General features: G+C 43.4%; 2 protein-coding genes and 1 pseudogene across 1 annotated transcript in view; 1 reads left to right on the top strand and 2 right to left on the bottom strand.

Moving 5' to 3' along the window:
* Positions 1 to 12,469, bottom strand: part of Erich1 (glutamate-rich 1) — a gene marked incomplete at its 5' end in the record, with an annotated part of 52,793,804 nt that overhangs the window by 184,774 nt on the left and 52,596,561 nt on the right.
* Dlgap2 (DLG associated protein 2) overlaps positions 1 to 12,469 on the top strand; it is a 710,212-nt gene that overhangs the window by 115,622 nt on the left and 582,121 nt on the right.
* Stmp1l1 (short transmembrane mitochondrial protein 1 like 1) lies at positions 814 to 957 on the bottom strand (annotated as a pseudogene).

Here is a 12,469-nt window from a genome sequence, read left to right as displayed (position 1 = left end):
TTTTTAAAGTAACTAGTGTGTGTAAGACATACTCTCTCACCACCTGTGCAGTAGAAAACATGGAACCAAACCAACGAAATGGAAACTCAAGGTGTCAGTGAAAGTGCAGACACGGGTCATTGGGAGAGTTAGAGCCTTCACTGGCTTTGAAGTGACGAAGTCTTAGCTCAGTCACCTGGATGGGCTTTACACGGACACATCTTACAATACATGTAATTGTGAGCTTTCCACACATGCCCAATATGTAGTCGGATCATGTTTGCCATTCACTCTCTTGTCCCCCTTCTTGGACCCCATATTTCCCCTCCCCCCACTCTTTGGTTAATGACCAGCAAATGATTTATTGGTTGAATTATCAATCATGGAGTTCCTTGATAACAACGTATAATAAATGGATTAATTCACCAGAATTAGTCTGGCTTGAAGATACTGATTTTAACTAATTTAACAAAATCTAGTTTGTCCAGCAAGCTCCTATTGTCACTGCTAGACAGTAAGTCCAGCAGCTATCCAGATCCAGTCATTTCTTGACCTCAGGTGGTAGGACTCCCAAAGCACAGGTGAGCGAGTACTAGTTATGTCTCTGCTGCTCACCTAGCACCATAAGTCTTAGGCCTCAGAAGCAGCTGGACAGAAGATACAGGAGAAGGAAAATGCTGGAACATAAAGCTAAGTCGACTTTGGCCCGCATTGGGTCTGAGGCAACACTCAGGGGCTGAGACCAAAGAGGAACACAGCTTTGGATGTGGCTGTGAAGGAGGCAGGCCCCCCAGGATGGAATTGGTGGGTCCAGAATGCAGTACCAGGTGGACATCAGGAACTCAGGAGCTTCTTTTTGGCTTCAAGGTCCTTTTTAATCTCTTCAAGTTTTTTAGCCAGGTTCGGCACGTCATAGTTCTGAGCCATATACATTCCAACCATGTTGTCCAAAGTAAATCCAAGCAGGAACTGGAGCATTACGTCGGTGGGGAAGGCAAGGAGGGTACGGAAGCTCCCTTTTCCTGATTTTCTATGTCTTTCCTGCCTAGATTCCAGACATGAGAGAACCCATGCAATATCTGTGTTTTTGATGATCTTCCTGCAAACAACAAACTCTGTTCACGGGCGAATAAAACATCACCGCATATACCACATTTTCCTAATCCTCTGTGGCAGGTCACGGAGGCTCATCCCACACCCGGGCTATTGTGGACAGTGTGTGTACCTCTCTGTGCGCGATCGCCGGCTTAGCTTTCCCATTTCCAGTTTTCTACTCTAACAAACACCATAGCATTGGCTAGTCCTCTTCCTAATTCATAGCACACATACGGCTGAGAGGAGATGTTGGTTTTGCGCTGATCTGTATGCACACTGACTATATTGGAATCACCAGATCAGTGCTTACGTGGGCTCCGGTAGCATTTGCAAACAAAGGGATCTTTGTTCCACAAAATTAATTTACAACAGGAATGTGAAACGAGACAGGAATTTGAACACTAGAGTCCGCCTCATCCGTTTCTCAGCTCGGAGTTTCAGTGATTCTCTCTCACACAGTGGCAGTGTGCCTAGGCCTTAGATAAGGAGTGTAAAGCTTTAATGATGAATCTGGTTTTTTTTTAAGGAACATAGTTTTGGACTTTGGGGCATCTCTCATAGCCCTTGCTGTAGGTTTTGGTGTAGGTCTTATTGGCACTGCTGTGCAGATTGCTGCTGGCATTACCACCTCAGTGGTAGGTGTTGGTGATAGTCTTGATTTAATAGTGCTACAGACAGGGATGAAAGTACTGTATGGCTTTCTGTCGACGTTACTTCAGACATTGCTGAAGGCATTGTAGGCATTTCTTTTAGATATGGGTGTAGGTATCATGGACACTGCTGTAGAATCTTCCAAAGTATTAGAGGCACTGCCATAGATATGGTAGACCCTGAGATAGACATTGCTGTAGACATTGTAGGCCTTATTGACTAAGAGAATGAAGCACTGTGCATAGAATAAATAAACGATCCAAGGTGTTGAACACATAAAGTTGATACAGAAGGATGAAGTTCAAGCTAAATGGGTCTAATTCTAACTAGATTCTACCAATAGGTTCATTTTTAGTTAAGTGCTTACTTTTTCTATCCTCAGTAACTTCAAACTTGATTATCTGTAGTGTAAGATCAATATAGAACTTCAAACCAGGTAAAGAAACATTCAGGGAATAGTACAACATGTGCTTGACATCTCTAACCATGGCTAGTGTTTGTAGAGACCACTAGGATAGCCACACGGATTCCCAACAAATGAAGGAATATTGTTGTTACCACCATTTCACTAAGTAGGGTACGTCTAGCTTCTAGAAGATTCTTTGCTGGATACTTTGCTGTCTGCCTGTCTGCTGGTGATTCCTGTGGTGGTGTTAATCTTCAGGTAGTGATATGTGGCTCCATATAGTCTCACCACCCTTCGTGAAATCGTTAGGATATTATCTCAAATAGAAGCTCTGTGTCGATTTCATTCCACCCACCCTGGCCTCGTGTGTCAGTGTATTCACTATAATGTTCTGTAGCTCGTCCGAGATGTATGTGTCAGTAATCATTACATGGTTTCAGGAATTTATTGTGATTACGGCTCTGCTCATTAAAACATTTAAAAATACCATTTGAGCTGCAGGAATGTGTGACACAGTCGTAATGACATATAACTTTGGAAATTGGCCAGCTCATGCGTGTCTGCAGCAGGGAAGAGAAAGCCCCTGAGGTATGGGGCAGCAGGGACCTCTGAGCCTATTTAAAAGAGGAAGTAAATCCCATGCTAGGTTATCCATCGAGGCAGAGGCTCTGTGTCCCGTGACTCATCTCTCACTGGCAGCCTGTCTAGGAGGGAATACACCAAGTTTACAGACAGAAACCCAAGGATTATGCTTGAAACAGCTGCTAAGTCTGATCAACTCACTGAATTCTGTGTTGGCTTCATTTTCTGCACCTGAGAAGTTGGCGAATCATCAGCACAGGCCCTGCCCAGGGTCTCTGTGACGATGCGTTTTGAGCCATATACATAAATGATTTCGCCTGAAGCTCCAGCTTTAAAACGAAAGTCATTTCAATCCGCTCACAGTCATTTGTTTATGGAGGACAGTGTGACCCAAGAAGGCATGTGGACAGTGGGGTGGCAGGTGGGTGCATATTTGTCACCTCAGATTTTTATCACGTCCTTTGCTGAGAGCACTTAAAATCCCCTTCACAAATTTGTTGAGAGATTTGACGAGTTAGGCTGATACTCGTTACCTCATTGTGCTATAAACATGAGAAGCCACTCTCCTGTCTGGGTGCCTTTCTATCTAGCCGTTCTCTCTTCGTGCCTGGAATCGAAAGTCTGGCTCTGGGGACCTCAGCTCTCCTGTCCTCTCTTCTGAAATCGTCTTCAGCGGCCCTGTGTCATGTCTCCGGAGGTGAACTCAGACTGAGAACGTCAACTATCCCACAGCCTCTCTGGCGATCTAAAGCATGATCAGTAAAGGCTGGTGTGGGGTTTGCGATCCAGAGTCTCACATTGTGTGGGTTAAAGTTGCTTCTGTGCTCCATCCCGTCTGAGTGTGTAGACCGCACAGGGTTTACTTGATACGGATTATTCTTGTTCACGTATATCCAGTTGTGTTGAGATCTTATCTTCCCTCCCCTGTACTGGGCTGTCTGAGGCCACATTTGATACCAGTGGTGGTCTTCTCTGGCTTAAGTGGGCAGTGCTTTGACTAGTCCTGTCATTGATGGAGTGGCTGATAGCACACAAGTGGCAGTTTAGTCTCTGGTATTTCGGGGCTGATGTCTTCCTTTCAATGTAGACTTAACACAGACTTTAAAAATGTTTTTTATTTGGCATTATTATCACCATCACCATCACCATCACCACCACCACCACCACCATCATCAATAGTAGTACTAGTATTTTGGCAGTTGGTGGGGTCCTACCTCTTTCTGAATTAAAATTCTGGTTTTCTAGAGTATCCTTGGGGCAGCCAAACTTCTGAGACTGACCTAGCAATTGCAGAGGAGGTTTGACGATTTATCCAGAAGCTTCTATGAGATGTTAAATTTTAACTCACGAGCCCACACATATACCCAACCAAGACCTTCCTGCCCAGTAGCGTTGACCTTTGTCGGGGTGCTTCACTTGTGGTGGCCTCAGCAAGTCCCAGCATGGAACTTACCTTGAGTGGCTCTCTCCTGCTGGTCTCCCTTGGAGCCTGGTTAATTCTGAAAGCCTCAGCAATGAGCCATTGCCTCTTTGGAAATGCCGGTCTCGTGCTGTGAGCTAATGCTTTTAAATCAGCTTCTGAGGGTGGCGATTGATTCTTAGATTGCACTTTAGAGCTGGACTTGGGGCTCACCTTGATTTACGAAGCTGCTTCTGCCTTCAAGTCCCTGCTAAGCTCTGCGCTGTTCTCTGCACTGATCTGATTCTGTGACATGCCCGGAGCCAAGCTTACCTTGTGTGGCGTTGCGCTCTCCACGATCAATAACTCTCCATCTGCCTTTTCATCCTGTCCCTCCTGTGCTGTCTCCTCGGCACACATGTGCATTTGTGCTGTTTTTACTTGTTAGGGACGATGAGTGACAGCTGGCTATGGCTTTAAGGTCACAAGGGCAGCTGACAGGCCACCATCAATTGCTTTTCTCTTGTAAAACGACCTCTGACCTGCTTGGGTATCTGGCTTTAAGTCCTCTCCCTCCCAGTAGGACTGGGCTTTCCTGGACACTGTCACCCATCTGACCTGTCTGCTCAGCTGGTCACTTTCTGTGCTTATTTCTTCAAAGACAAGAAGGATGGCATTGTGCACACAGTAGGACAGTACGCACAGTAGGACGGGGCTATCTAATGTGTTCACTTCAAATAAGAGCATTGTTTTCCTTCTGACCTTTCCTCTTAATCCATGCTAAGAGTAGGCTAACAGGAATGTTAAAAGGCATATTATTAGTTCATGTTTCCACTCCAGTAACGAATTACTTGAGGCAGCACTACTCCATCATAAGAAGGGTTTACTTAGCTTCAGCGGCTCCAGGGCACGACACCAGTGTCAGCTCTGCTCTGGAGAGGACCTCCTGGTGGCGGCAGTGCAGTATGGGAATGGAATGATGGGCAAACCTTGGTTCTGGCACAGTGCTTACCACAGCACTCAGGCTTTTCTCCTTCAGTTTTACAGTACAAAAGAAGCGTGTTCTTAGACCAGGATGTAATTTTAGGGTCCATGGCATTTGATTGTTTAGGGGAGGACAGTGAGGGGACATGGCCTGCAGCCTCCTGTAGCCTTTAGCCTTCTGGCTCATAGCTCCAGGTTCGTCTTCAAACACCTCTCAGAGTAGCCTGATTTTTGTTTAGGGTTGATTGTCCAGTCTGGGATGCTGAACGAGGCCACTGCTCCTGGTCCCTTTTGCACAGTGTCCCACAATGTGCCTCTTCCTTGTGCACAGTGTCCCACACTGTTTCTCCCCCCTTGTGGACCGTGTCCCAGGCTGCAGCCTCTGTGCAGCAGAGGGTTCTGTTTATTCTTCTGGGAGCCTCTGTGGCCACCTGCTGTGTGACACAGAGGCAGGTGAGGCTTTAGGGTTTAGGGCCTCAGGGAGAGGACAGAGGCAGCTTGTTCAAAAGTACGTTTCCTTTCCTTTTCTTTTTTTCATATAAGTACACTATAGCTGCCTTCAGACACACCAGAAGAGAGCATCGGATCCCATTACTGATGCTTGTAAGCCACCATGTGGTTGCTGGGAATGAACTCAGGACCTCTGTTGATCCCTTTTGCCTGAGGCTTTTGCAGGCCTCTCACCTTGGGAAGACAGGGTTTCAAAGGCCTTGGTTTATTGGGAAATAGTACAGGAGGCGCTGGACCATAACACTGTGACTGTGTCCTTGGTACAGGATGGGGTTGACTGCTGATACAATCCTTCTAAGAGGACAAGTGCCACCTACTGTCACATCCCTCAGCTGAGCTGGTAATGGCTTTTGATGGCCATTTTCTTTCTTTTTATTATTATTATTTAAAAATATTTTAATACATTTATTTATTTTTATTTCATGTATATTTAGTGTTTCCCTTTATTTTTTATTGGCTAGTTTATATATTTACATTTCAAATGTTATCCCCTTTCCCAGTTCCCCCTCTTTCATATCCCCTCCCCATGCTTCTGTGAGGATGTTCCCCTCTCACCCACCCATTCCCACCTCAGCACCCTGGCATTCCCCTACACTGAGGTAAAGAGCCTTCACAGGACCAAGGGGTTCTCTTATTGGTGACAGACAATGCCATCCTCTGCTACATATGTGGCTGGAGCCATGGGTCCCTCCATGTGTACTCTTTGGTTGCTGGTTTAGTCCCTGGGAACTCTGGAGGTTCTGGTTGGTTGATACTGTTGTTCTTCCTATGGGTAGACCCCTTCAGCTCTTTTAGTCCTTTCTCTAACTCCTCCATTGGTGACCCTGTGCAGTCCAATGGTTGGCTGCAACCATCCTCATTCGTATCAGTAAGGCTCTGGCAGGGCCTCACAGTAGACATCCATATCAGGCTCCTGTCAGCGAGCACTTCTTGACATCAGCAATAGTGACTGGGTTTGGTGGCTGCATATGGGATGGATCCCCAGGTGGGGCAGTGTCTGGACGGCCTTTCCTTCAGTCTCTACTCCACATGTTGTCTCCATATTTCCTCCTGTGAGTATTGTGTCCCCCTTCTAGGAAGGACTGATACGTCCACCATCCACATTTTGGTTTTCCTTCTTATTGAGCTTCATATGGTCTGTGAGTTGTATCTTGGGTATTCCAAACTTCTAGGCTAATATCCACTTATTGGTGAGTGCATACCATATGTGTTCTTTGTGACTAGGTGACCACACTCAGGATGATATTTTTTTAGTTCCATCCATTTGCCTAAGAATTTCATGAAGTCATTGTTTTTTTAATAGCTGAGTAGTACTCCATTGTGTAGATGTACCACATTTTCTGTATCCATTCCTCTGTTGAAGGGCATCTGGGCTCTTTCCAGCTTCTGACTCTTATAAATAAGGCTGCTATGAACATAGTGGAGCATGTGTCCTTGTTGTATGTTGGAGCATCATTTGGGTATATGCCCAGCAGTAATAACTGGATCCTCTGGTAGCACTATGTTTACTTTTCTGAGGAACTGCCAGACTGATTTCCAGGTGGTTGTACTAGCTTGCAATCCCACCAACAATGGGGGAGTGTTCCTCTTTCTCCACATCCTCACCAGCACTCCTCAGTTAAGAATTCTTTGTTTAGCTCTGTATCCCATTTTAAAATAGGATTATTTCATTCTCTGGAGTCTAACTTCCTAAGTTCTTTGTATGTATTAGATATTAGTCCTCTATTGGATGTAGGATTGGTAAAGATCTTTTCCCAATCTGTTGGTTGCTGTTTTGTCCTAATGACAATGTTCTTTGCCTTACAGAAACTTTGCAATTTCATGAGGTCCCCTTTGTCTGTTGTTGATCTTATAGCATAAGCCATTGGTGTTTTGTTCAGGAAAATTTCCCCATGTGCTTTTCTCATCTATTAGTTTGAGTGTATCAATTTTATGTGCAGGTCTTTGATATCCTTGGACTTGAGCTTTGTACAAGGAGCTAATAATGGGTTATTATTAGCATTCTTCTACATGCTGACCTCCAGTTGAACCAGCACCATTTGTTGAAAATGCTGGTTTTTGTCCATTGGATGGTTTTAGCTCCTTTGTCAAAGATCAAATGATCATAGGTATGTAGGTTCATTTCTAGGTCTTCAATTCTATTCCACTGATCTACCTGCCTGTCTCTGTACCAATAACATGCAGTTTTTAAAATCATGATTGTTCTGTAATACTGCTGAAGTCAGGGATGGTGATTCTCCCAGAAGTTCTTTTGGGTTCCCCCTGGGTTTTTTGTTATTCCAAATGAATGTGCAAATTGCTCTTTCTAACTCTATGAAGAGTTGAGTTGGAATTTTGGTGGGGATTGCATTGAATCTGTAGATTGCTTTTGGTAAAATGGCCATTTTTACTATGTCAATCCTGCCAATTCATGAGCTTGGGAGATCTTTCCATCTTCTGAGATCTTCTTTGAGAGACTTGATGTTCTTGTCATACAGATCTTTTGCTTGCTTGGTTAGAGTCACACCAAGGTACTTTATATTATTTGTGACTATTGTGAAGGGTGTCGTTTCCTTAATTTCTTTCTCAGCCTGTTTTATCCTTTGAGTAGAGGAAGGCTACTGATTTGTTTGAGTTAATTTTCCATCCAGCCACTTTGCTGAAGTTGTTTATCAGGTTTAGGAATTCTCTGGTGGGATTTTTGTGGTCACTTAAATATATTTTCATATCATGTGCAAGTAGTGATATTTTGACTCCTTCCTTTCCAATTTGTATCCTTCTGTTGTCTGATTGCTCTGGCTAGGATTTCGAGAACTATATTGAATAAGTAGAGAGAGAGTGGGCAGCCTTGTCTAGTCCCTAATTTTAGTGGGATTGCTTCAAGTTTCTCTCCATTTAGTTTGATGTTGGCTACTGGTTTGCTGGCAATTTTCAGTGGTTCCCAAGCATTCTCTGAAGGTTGACAATGAACCTCAGAGACAAAAGTCAAAGCCATCCTGAAAGTGCACGTGGCATTGTACTTGCCACAATTTTAGTCAGCTTTGTTTACATCTAAGATATGATGCCTTTAAAAAAATAATCACAGTATTTCCAAGCAGGTCTCTTGCTTCAAAGGTAAGTACTTGGGAACTGTTTATAGATGTCAGTGTTCAACATGATTGTATGCCCTACTTTCCTGTACTTAAGGGGGTTTTGATTTTTGTCCCTTATTGCATTTAAGGAGTGTAATCAACCTGTGAGTACAGTGAGGAAGGGACCTCCAAGAGGAAGAATATTGTTTTTACTTATTCATAGGTTCTTATGCTTGTGCATTCTTACATAGCCCCACACTCTTGCATGGACCACAGCTGTAGGTCTGAATGTCAGGGGACCCATGTGTGCCTGTTGTCACATGCTGTACTCATATGCTAGGTACTATTATTACTTAGTCACTTATGACTCAGAATGTGCTCTATGAATACAGAAGTTGTTCTATAGGAAAGTGTGGCATGTCCTAGGCATGTGTGAGCACACAGGAAAGTGCCACCTGCGATACCATTGGTCGTCAGTGTTCTGGCAGGCTTTCCCACAGTTAAGGGAGTAATGCCTTCTATAGTCATGGGAGTGACACCTTCTCTTCAGATCCTCTGTCTCATAAGATAAATGCCTAGTTCTTTTCCTCTAACCAAGAGAATCGGTGTTCTTTTTTTTTTTTTTTTTAAGAAAATTGGGTTTATATTTGTATTCTGAGAACTTGACTGTACAGTAATTAAAATGGACGTTACTGTATTTTCTTCTCTGGGAGTGATGGTCAGACATAGTTAATTGTGAAGAACAATGACCTCAGTAAGGCAAAGGCTTCCTGATTGCCCTGACAACAGTAGCATCATCGTCATCAGCAACAACAATAACAATAACAACAATGACAACTAAGTTGTCTGGAAGTAACTAGGTTGTCTCTAAGTAACTAAGTTGTCTCTAAGTAACTAAGTTGTCTCTAAGTAACTGAGTTAGGGATGAATGTGCAGATTTTGCATCCTACCAGCAACACTTGAGAGATTTCCCCAAGGTTCCTTCCCAAATCCATGTTGCTGTATCTGGCCGTGTAACTCTGATGTGTGGTGCGATGACAAGACCTCAGTGACTCCCATAGCAGCCATTAGGTTTGGACTTCGTGGGCTTAGGTATAGAAGGTATAGAAGATGACTGGATTCTAACTTCAGGTTCCTGGTCTTTCTTTGCTTCTTGTTGAACATTAGGCTGTTCCGTGTGTAGAGAACTATTTCTTTCTTAACGCTACCCCTTGTCCCTCTGTAACACTGCATTGCCTCCTCCGTGGCTATTGCTTTGTCTCTGCTTTCCCAAATGTGGATGTTTTCAGGACATCTATATCTCTGGATATTTCAGAACACCCAGACCTATGTCTTTGAACACTGTCTTCCTGGCTCTTGACTCGTTCACAGTCTGTGTTGTAACACGTTTTTCTGGGGTGGACTTCCTGGCTGTTGGCATTTTCGGTCTGAAACACCATGGCTCTACAGACGATGGGCATCTGTTTCTAACCAATGCCAATACCAGCTTTTCCACAGGGACCTCTGGAGCGTCTCCCATTTAGCACAACTGCCATCTCTCTTTCTTTGATGCCATTAGCCACCTCCTCGTGTTGGTAGAACAGTTTCTTGGGATCTGGATCTAAAATTTAGACTCTGCACATCCTGTACTCCTGCTTTGTCTCTGTATCATCTCAATCCTGGCTGCTCAGAGTCCCCGCAGGAGCTCGACACTTTTGCCCTTTATATTATCATCACTGTGTCCCTGGCATCATCTAGCTTTTGGTCTAAGCTTCTTGGTGTTAGTTTGAGAACTGTCTCCCATGTCCTAGCACCACTTATGACTTATGAACTCTGTGTGGATCTCCATGTGCTCTTTCATGGTGCTATACAGTGTCAGAGGAGCAAGGGAAGGGCATAGGTCATAGGAAGTCCTGGGTCTGGGGCGTGTATCCCACTGAGAACACTGTGATATCCGGGAGTGGTTTCATGGTGGGCAGTGGGTCCCAACCACCACCCTGCAGTCATTTCTGCAGTTCTGTGGTAGTAGCAGACAAGTTGAGCATCTGAGCAGAGCACTATGTTTTCCATGATTCTCAGAGTGAATGAGTGACTTCTTCTGTTCCTATTGACTTCCTCTGTGTTGCTGAATAGTAGGAAAAGACTTGGATCGCTAACATATCATGGCTTTGGCATCAGGATCCTGTGCAACAACATAGGTGTCCATGCTGGCACCTAGGGCGTGATTTCCTTATCATTTCTTCATGGAAGCAGGGCAGTCACATTTCTGAGCAAAACACAAGGAAGCACAAGGGCAAAGCAGTCTAGTCTCATACCAGAGTTACGAGTTAATTGATTAAACTGTCTTCTGTCCAAACCACAAGCAAGGAGCTTTATCAGATAGTCCATTTCCATTCTTGTTGTTAGGTATGTCCGGATTTCCCCCCTCCCATTTCCACAGCAACTCCATGTTCTTTTAAGAATTATTTTTATATTTACAGAATGACCCTCCATATTAATCTACCTCCACTCGTTTCTCTACACGTCTATTCATCATTAGAGCCAAAGTGCTATGCTGGGGACCTGGTTGTGTTGTTGGGTTTGGTAAGGAAGACCTGGATGTACCTGTCTTGCATGGAAGTGACTTGGTTCCATTATGTCTGCAGATATCTTGGGCATTTCCCTCTTCCTTCCCACCTCTGTGAACGCAATCAACTTGCTGGGAGCTGAGTGGTGATTCCCACCCCTGTGTTTGCTATATATCAGTTATTCATTTTTGCTCACACCCTACAGTTTTTTCCTTAGCTATTTCAGCACATCTGGATTAATGATTGATTTTGGTTTTTACTATTTACCCGCTATGGAATTTCTTTCCCTTCTTTGATATCTTTGCCTTGAAGTAAGTCTAGGATCTTCAGGAGGATAACTTAATACTGCCTGGGTCTATTTATTTTGCATACCTCAACATTGGATTTTACTTTTTTGACATGCTAATTGGGTGATTTCATCCCAATTCATGTCTGATTGCAGGTTATAGTTTGAACTGTTCCTTTTCAAACCTACGGCATTGTCTTCATGGCTTAAAAAAATTAAACTATCTTTTATGTATATACGGATTGTATTTTTTTTTCTCACCAGCCTCAGGAATTTGGAAAACAGCTTTTATAATATTTAAATGTTATTCAGAATAATATAAGTAAATGGATTTTTTATTAGTTTCAAAGCCAGAGGAAACATTTTAAATACCATAAAAACTCATTTTCATTGAGGAAGGTTATGAAATGCATACACATAAAAGAAATAAAAGCTCACACCATAGAATTTCTGTATGTTCACAGACATGTGTGCAGCCATCCTCACAGTCAACTTGGAAATCTTTATCTCCAAAGAGAGAGCCTTGTTTAGCTGAGTTCCTAGCTCCACAGTCACTGTGACCTTCCGTGTCCGCTTGGTGGGTAAGAAGAGTCGTGTGATCTTTGTGATGGGGAACACAGTATATTTATATTTGTTGTGTAACTTTTCCGAGTTGACTGAAATAGCTCTCTTTGTTACTAGTAGCATTTTTTCAAAGTATATTCTGCCTGTCACTGTAGCAGTCCACTTGACGTGTTTATTCTATGCATGTTACAGGGTTCTTTCCTCTTTACTTTAAATTTATCTAAAGTGTGTTTCTTCTGGGTACTATAAAGCTGGGTCTTTGGATATTTTTTTTCCTCAAATCTAGTCTGACAGTCTCTTCCATTTGGTATGATTATTAATCCATTCACATTTAGTGTGTCTGTCAGCAGAGATGTCTTTAACCTGCTTTTAATGCTGCCCATGCATTTATATCTTTTACACTCTTTTGTTCTCCCT

Source organism: Rattus norvegicus, chromosome 16, assembly GCF_021556685.1.
Source record: "Rattus norvegicus strain SHRSP/BbbUtx chromosome 16, alternate assembly SHRSP_T2T, whole genome shotgun sequence".
Lineage (NCBI taxonomy): Eukaryota > Metazoa > Chordata > Mammalia > Rodentia > Muridae > Rattus > Rattus norvegicus.
The sequence above is the reverse complement of the archived record's forward strand: the minus strand, read 5'-3'. Positions and strand labels throughout refer to the sequence as shown.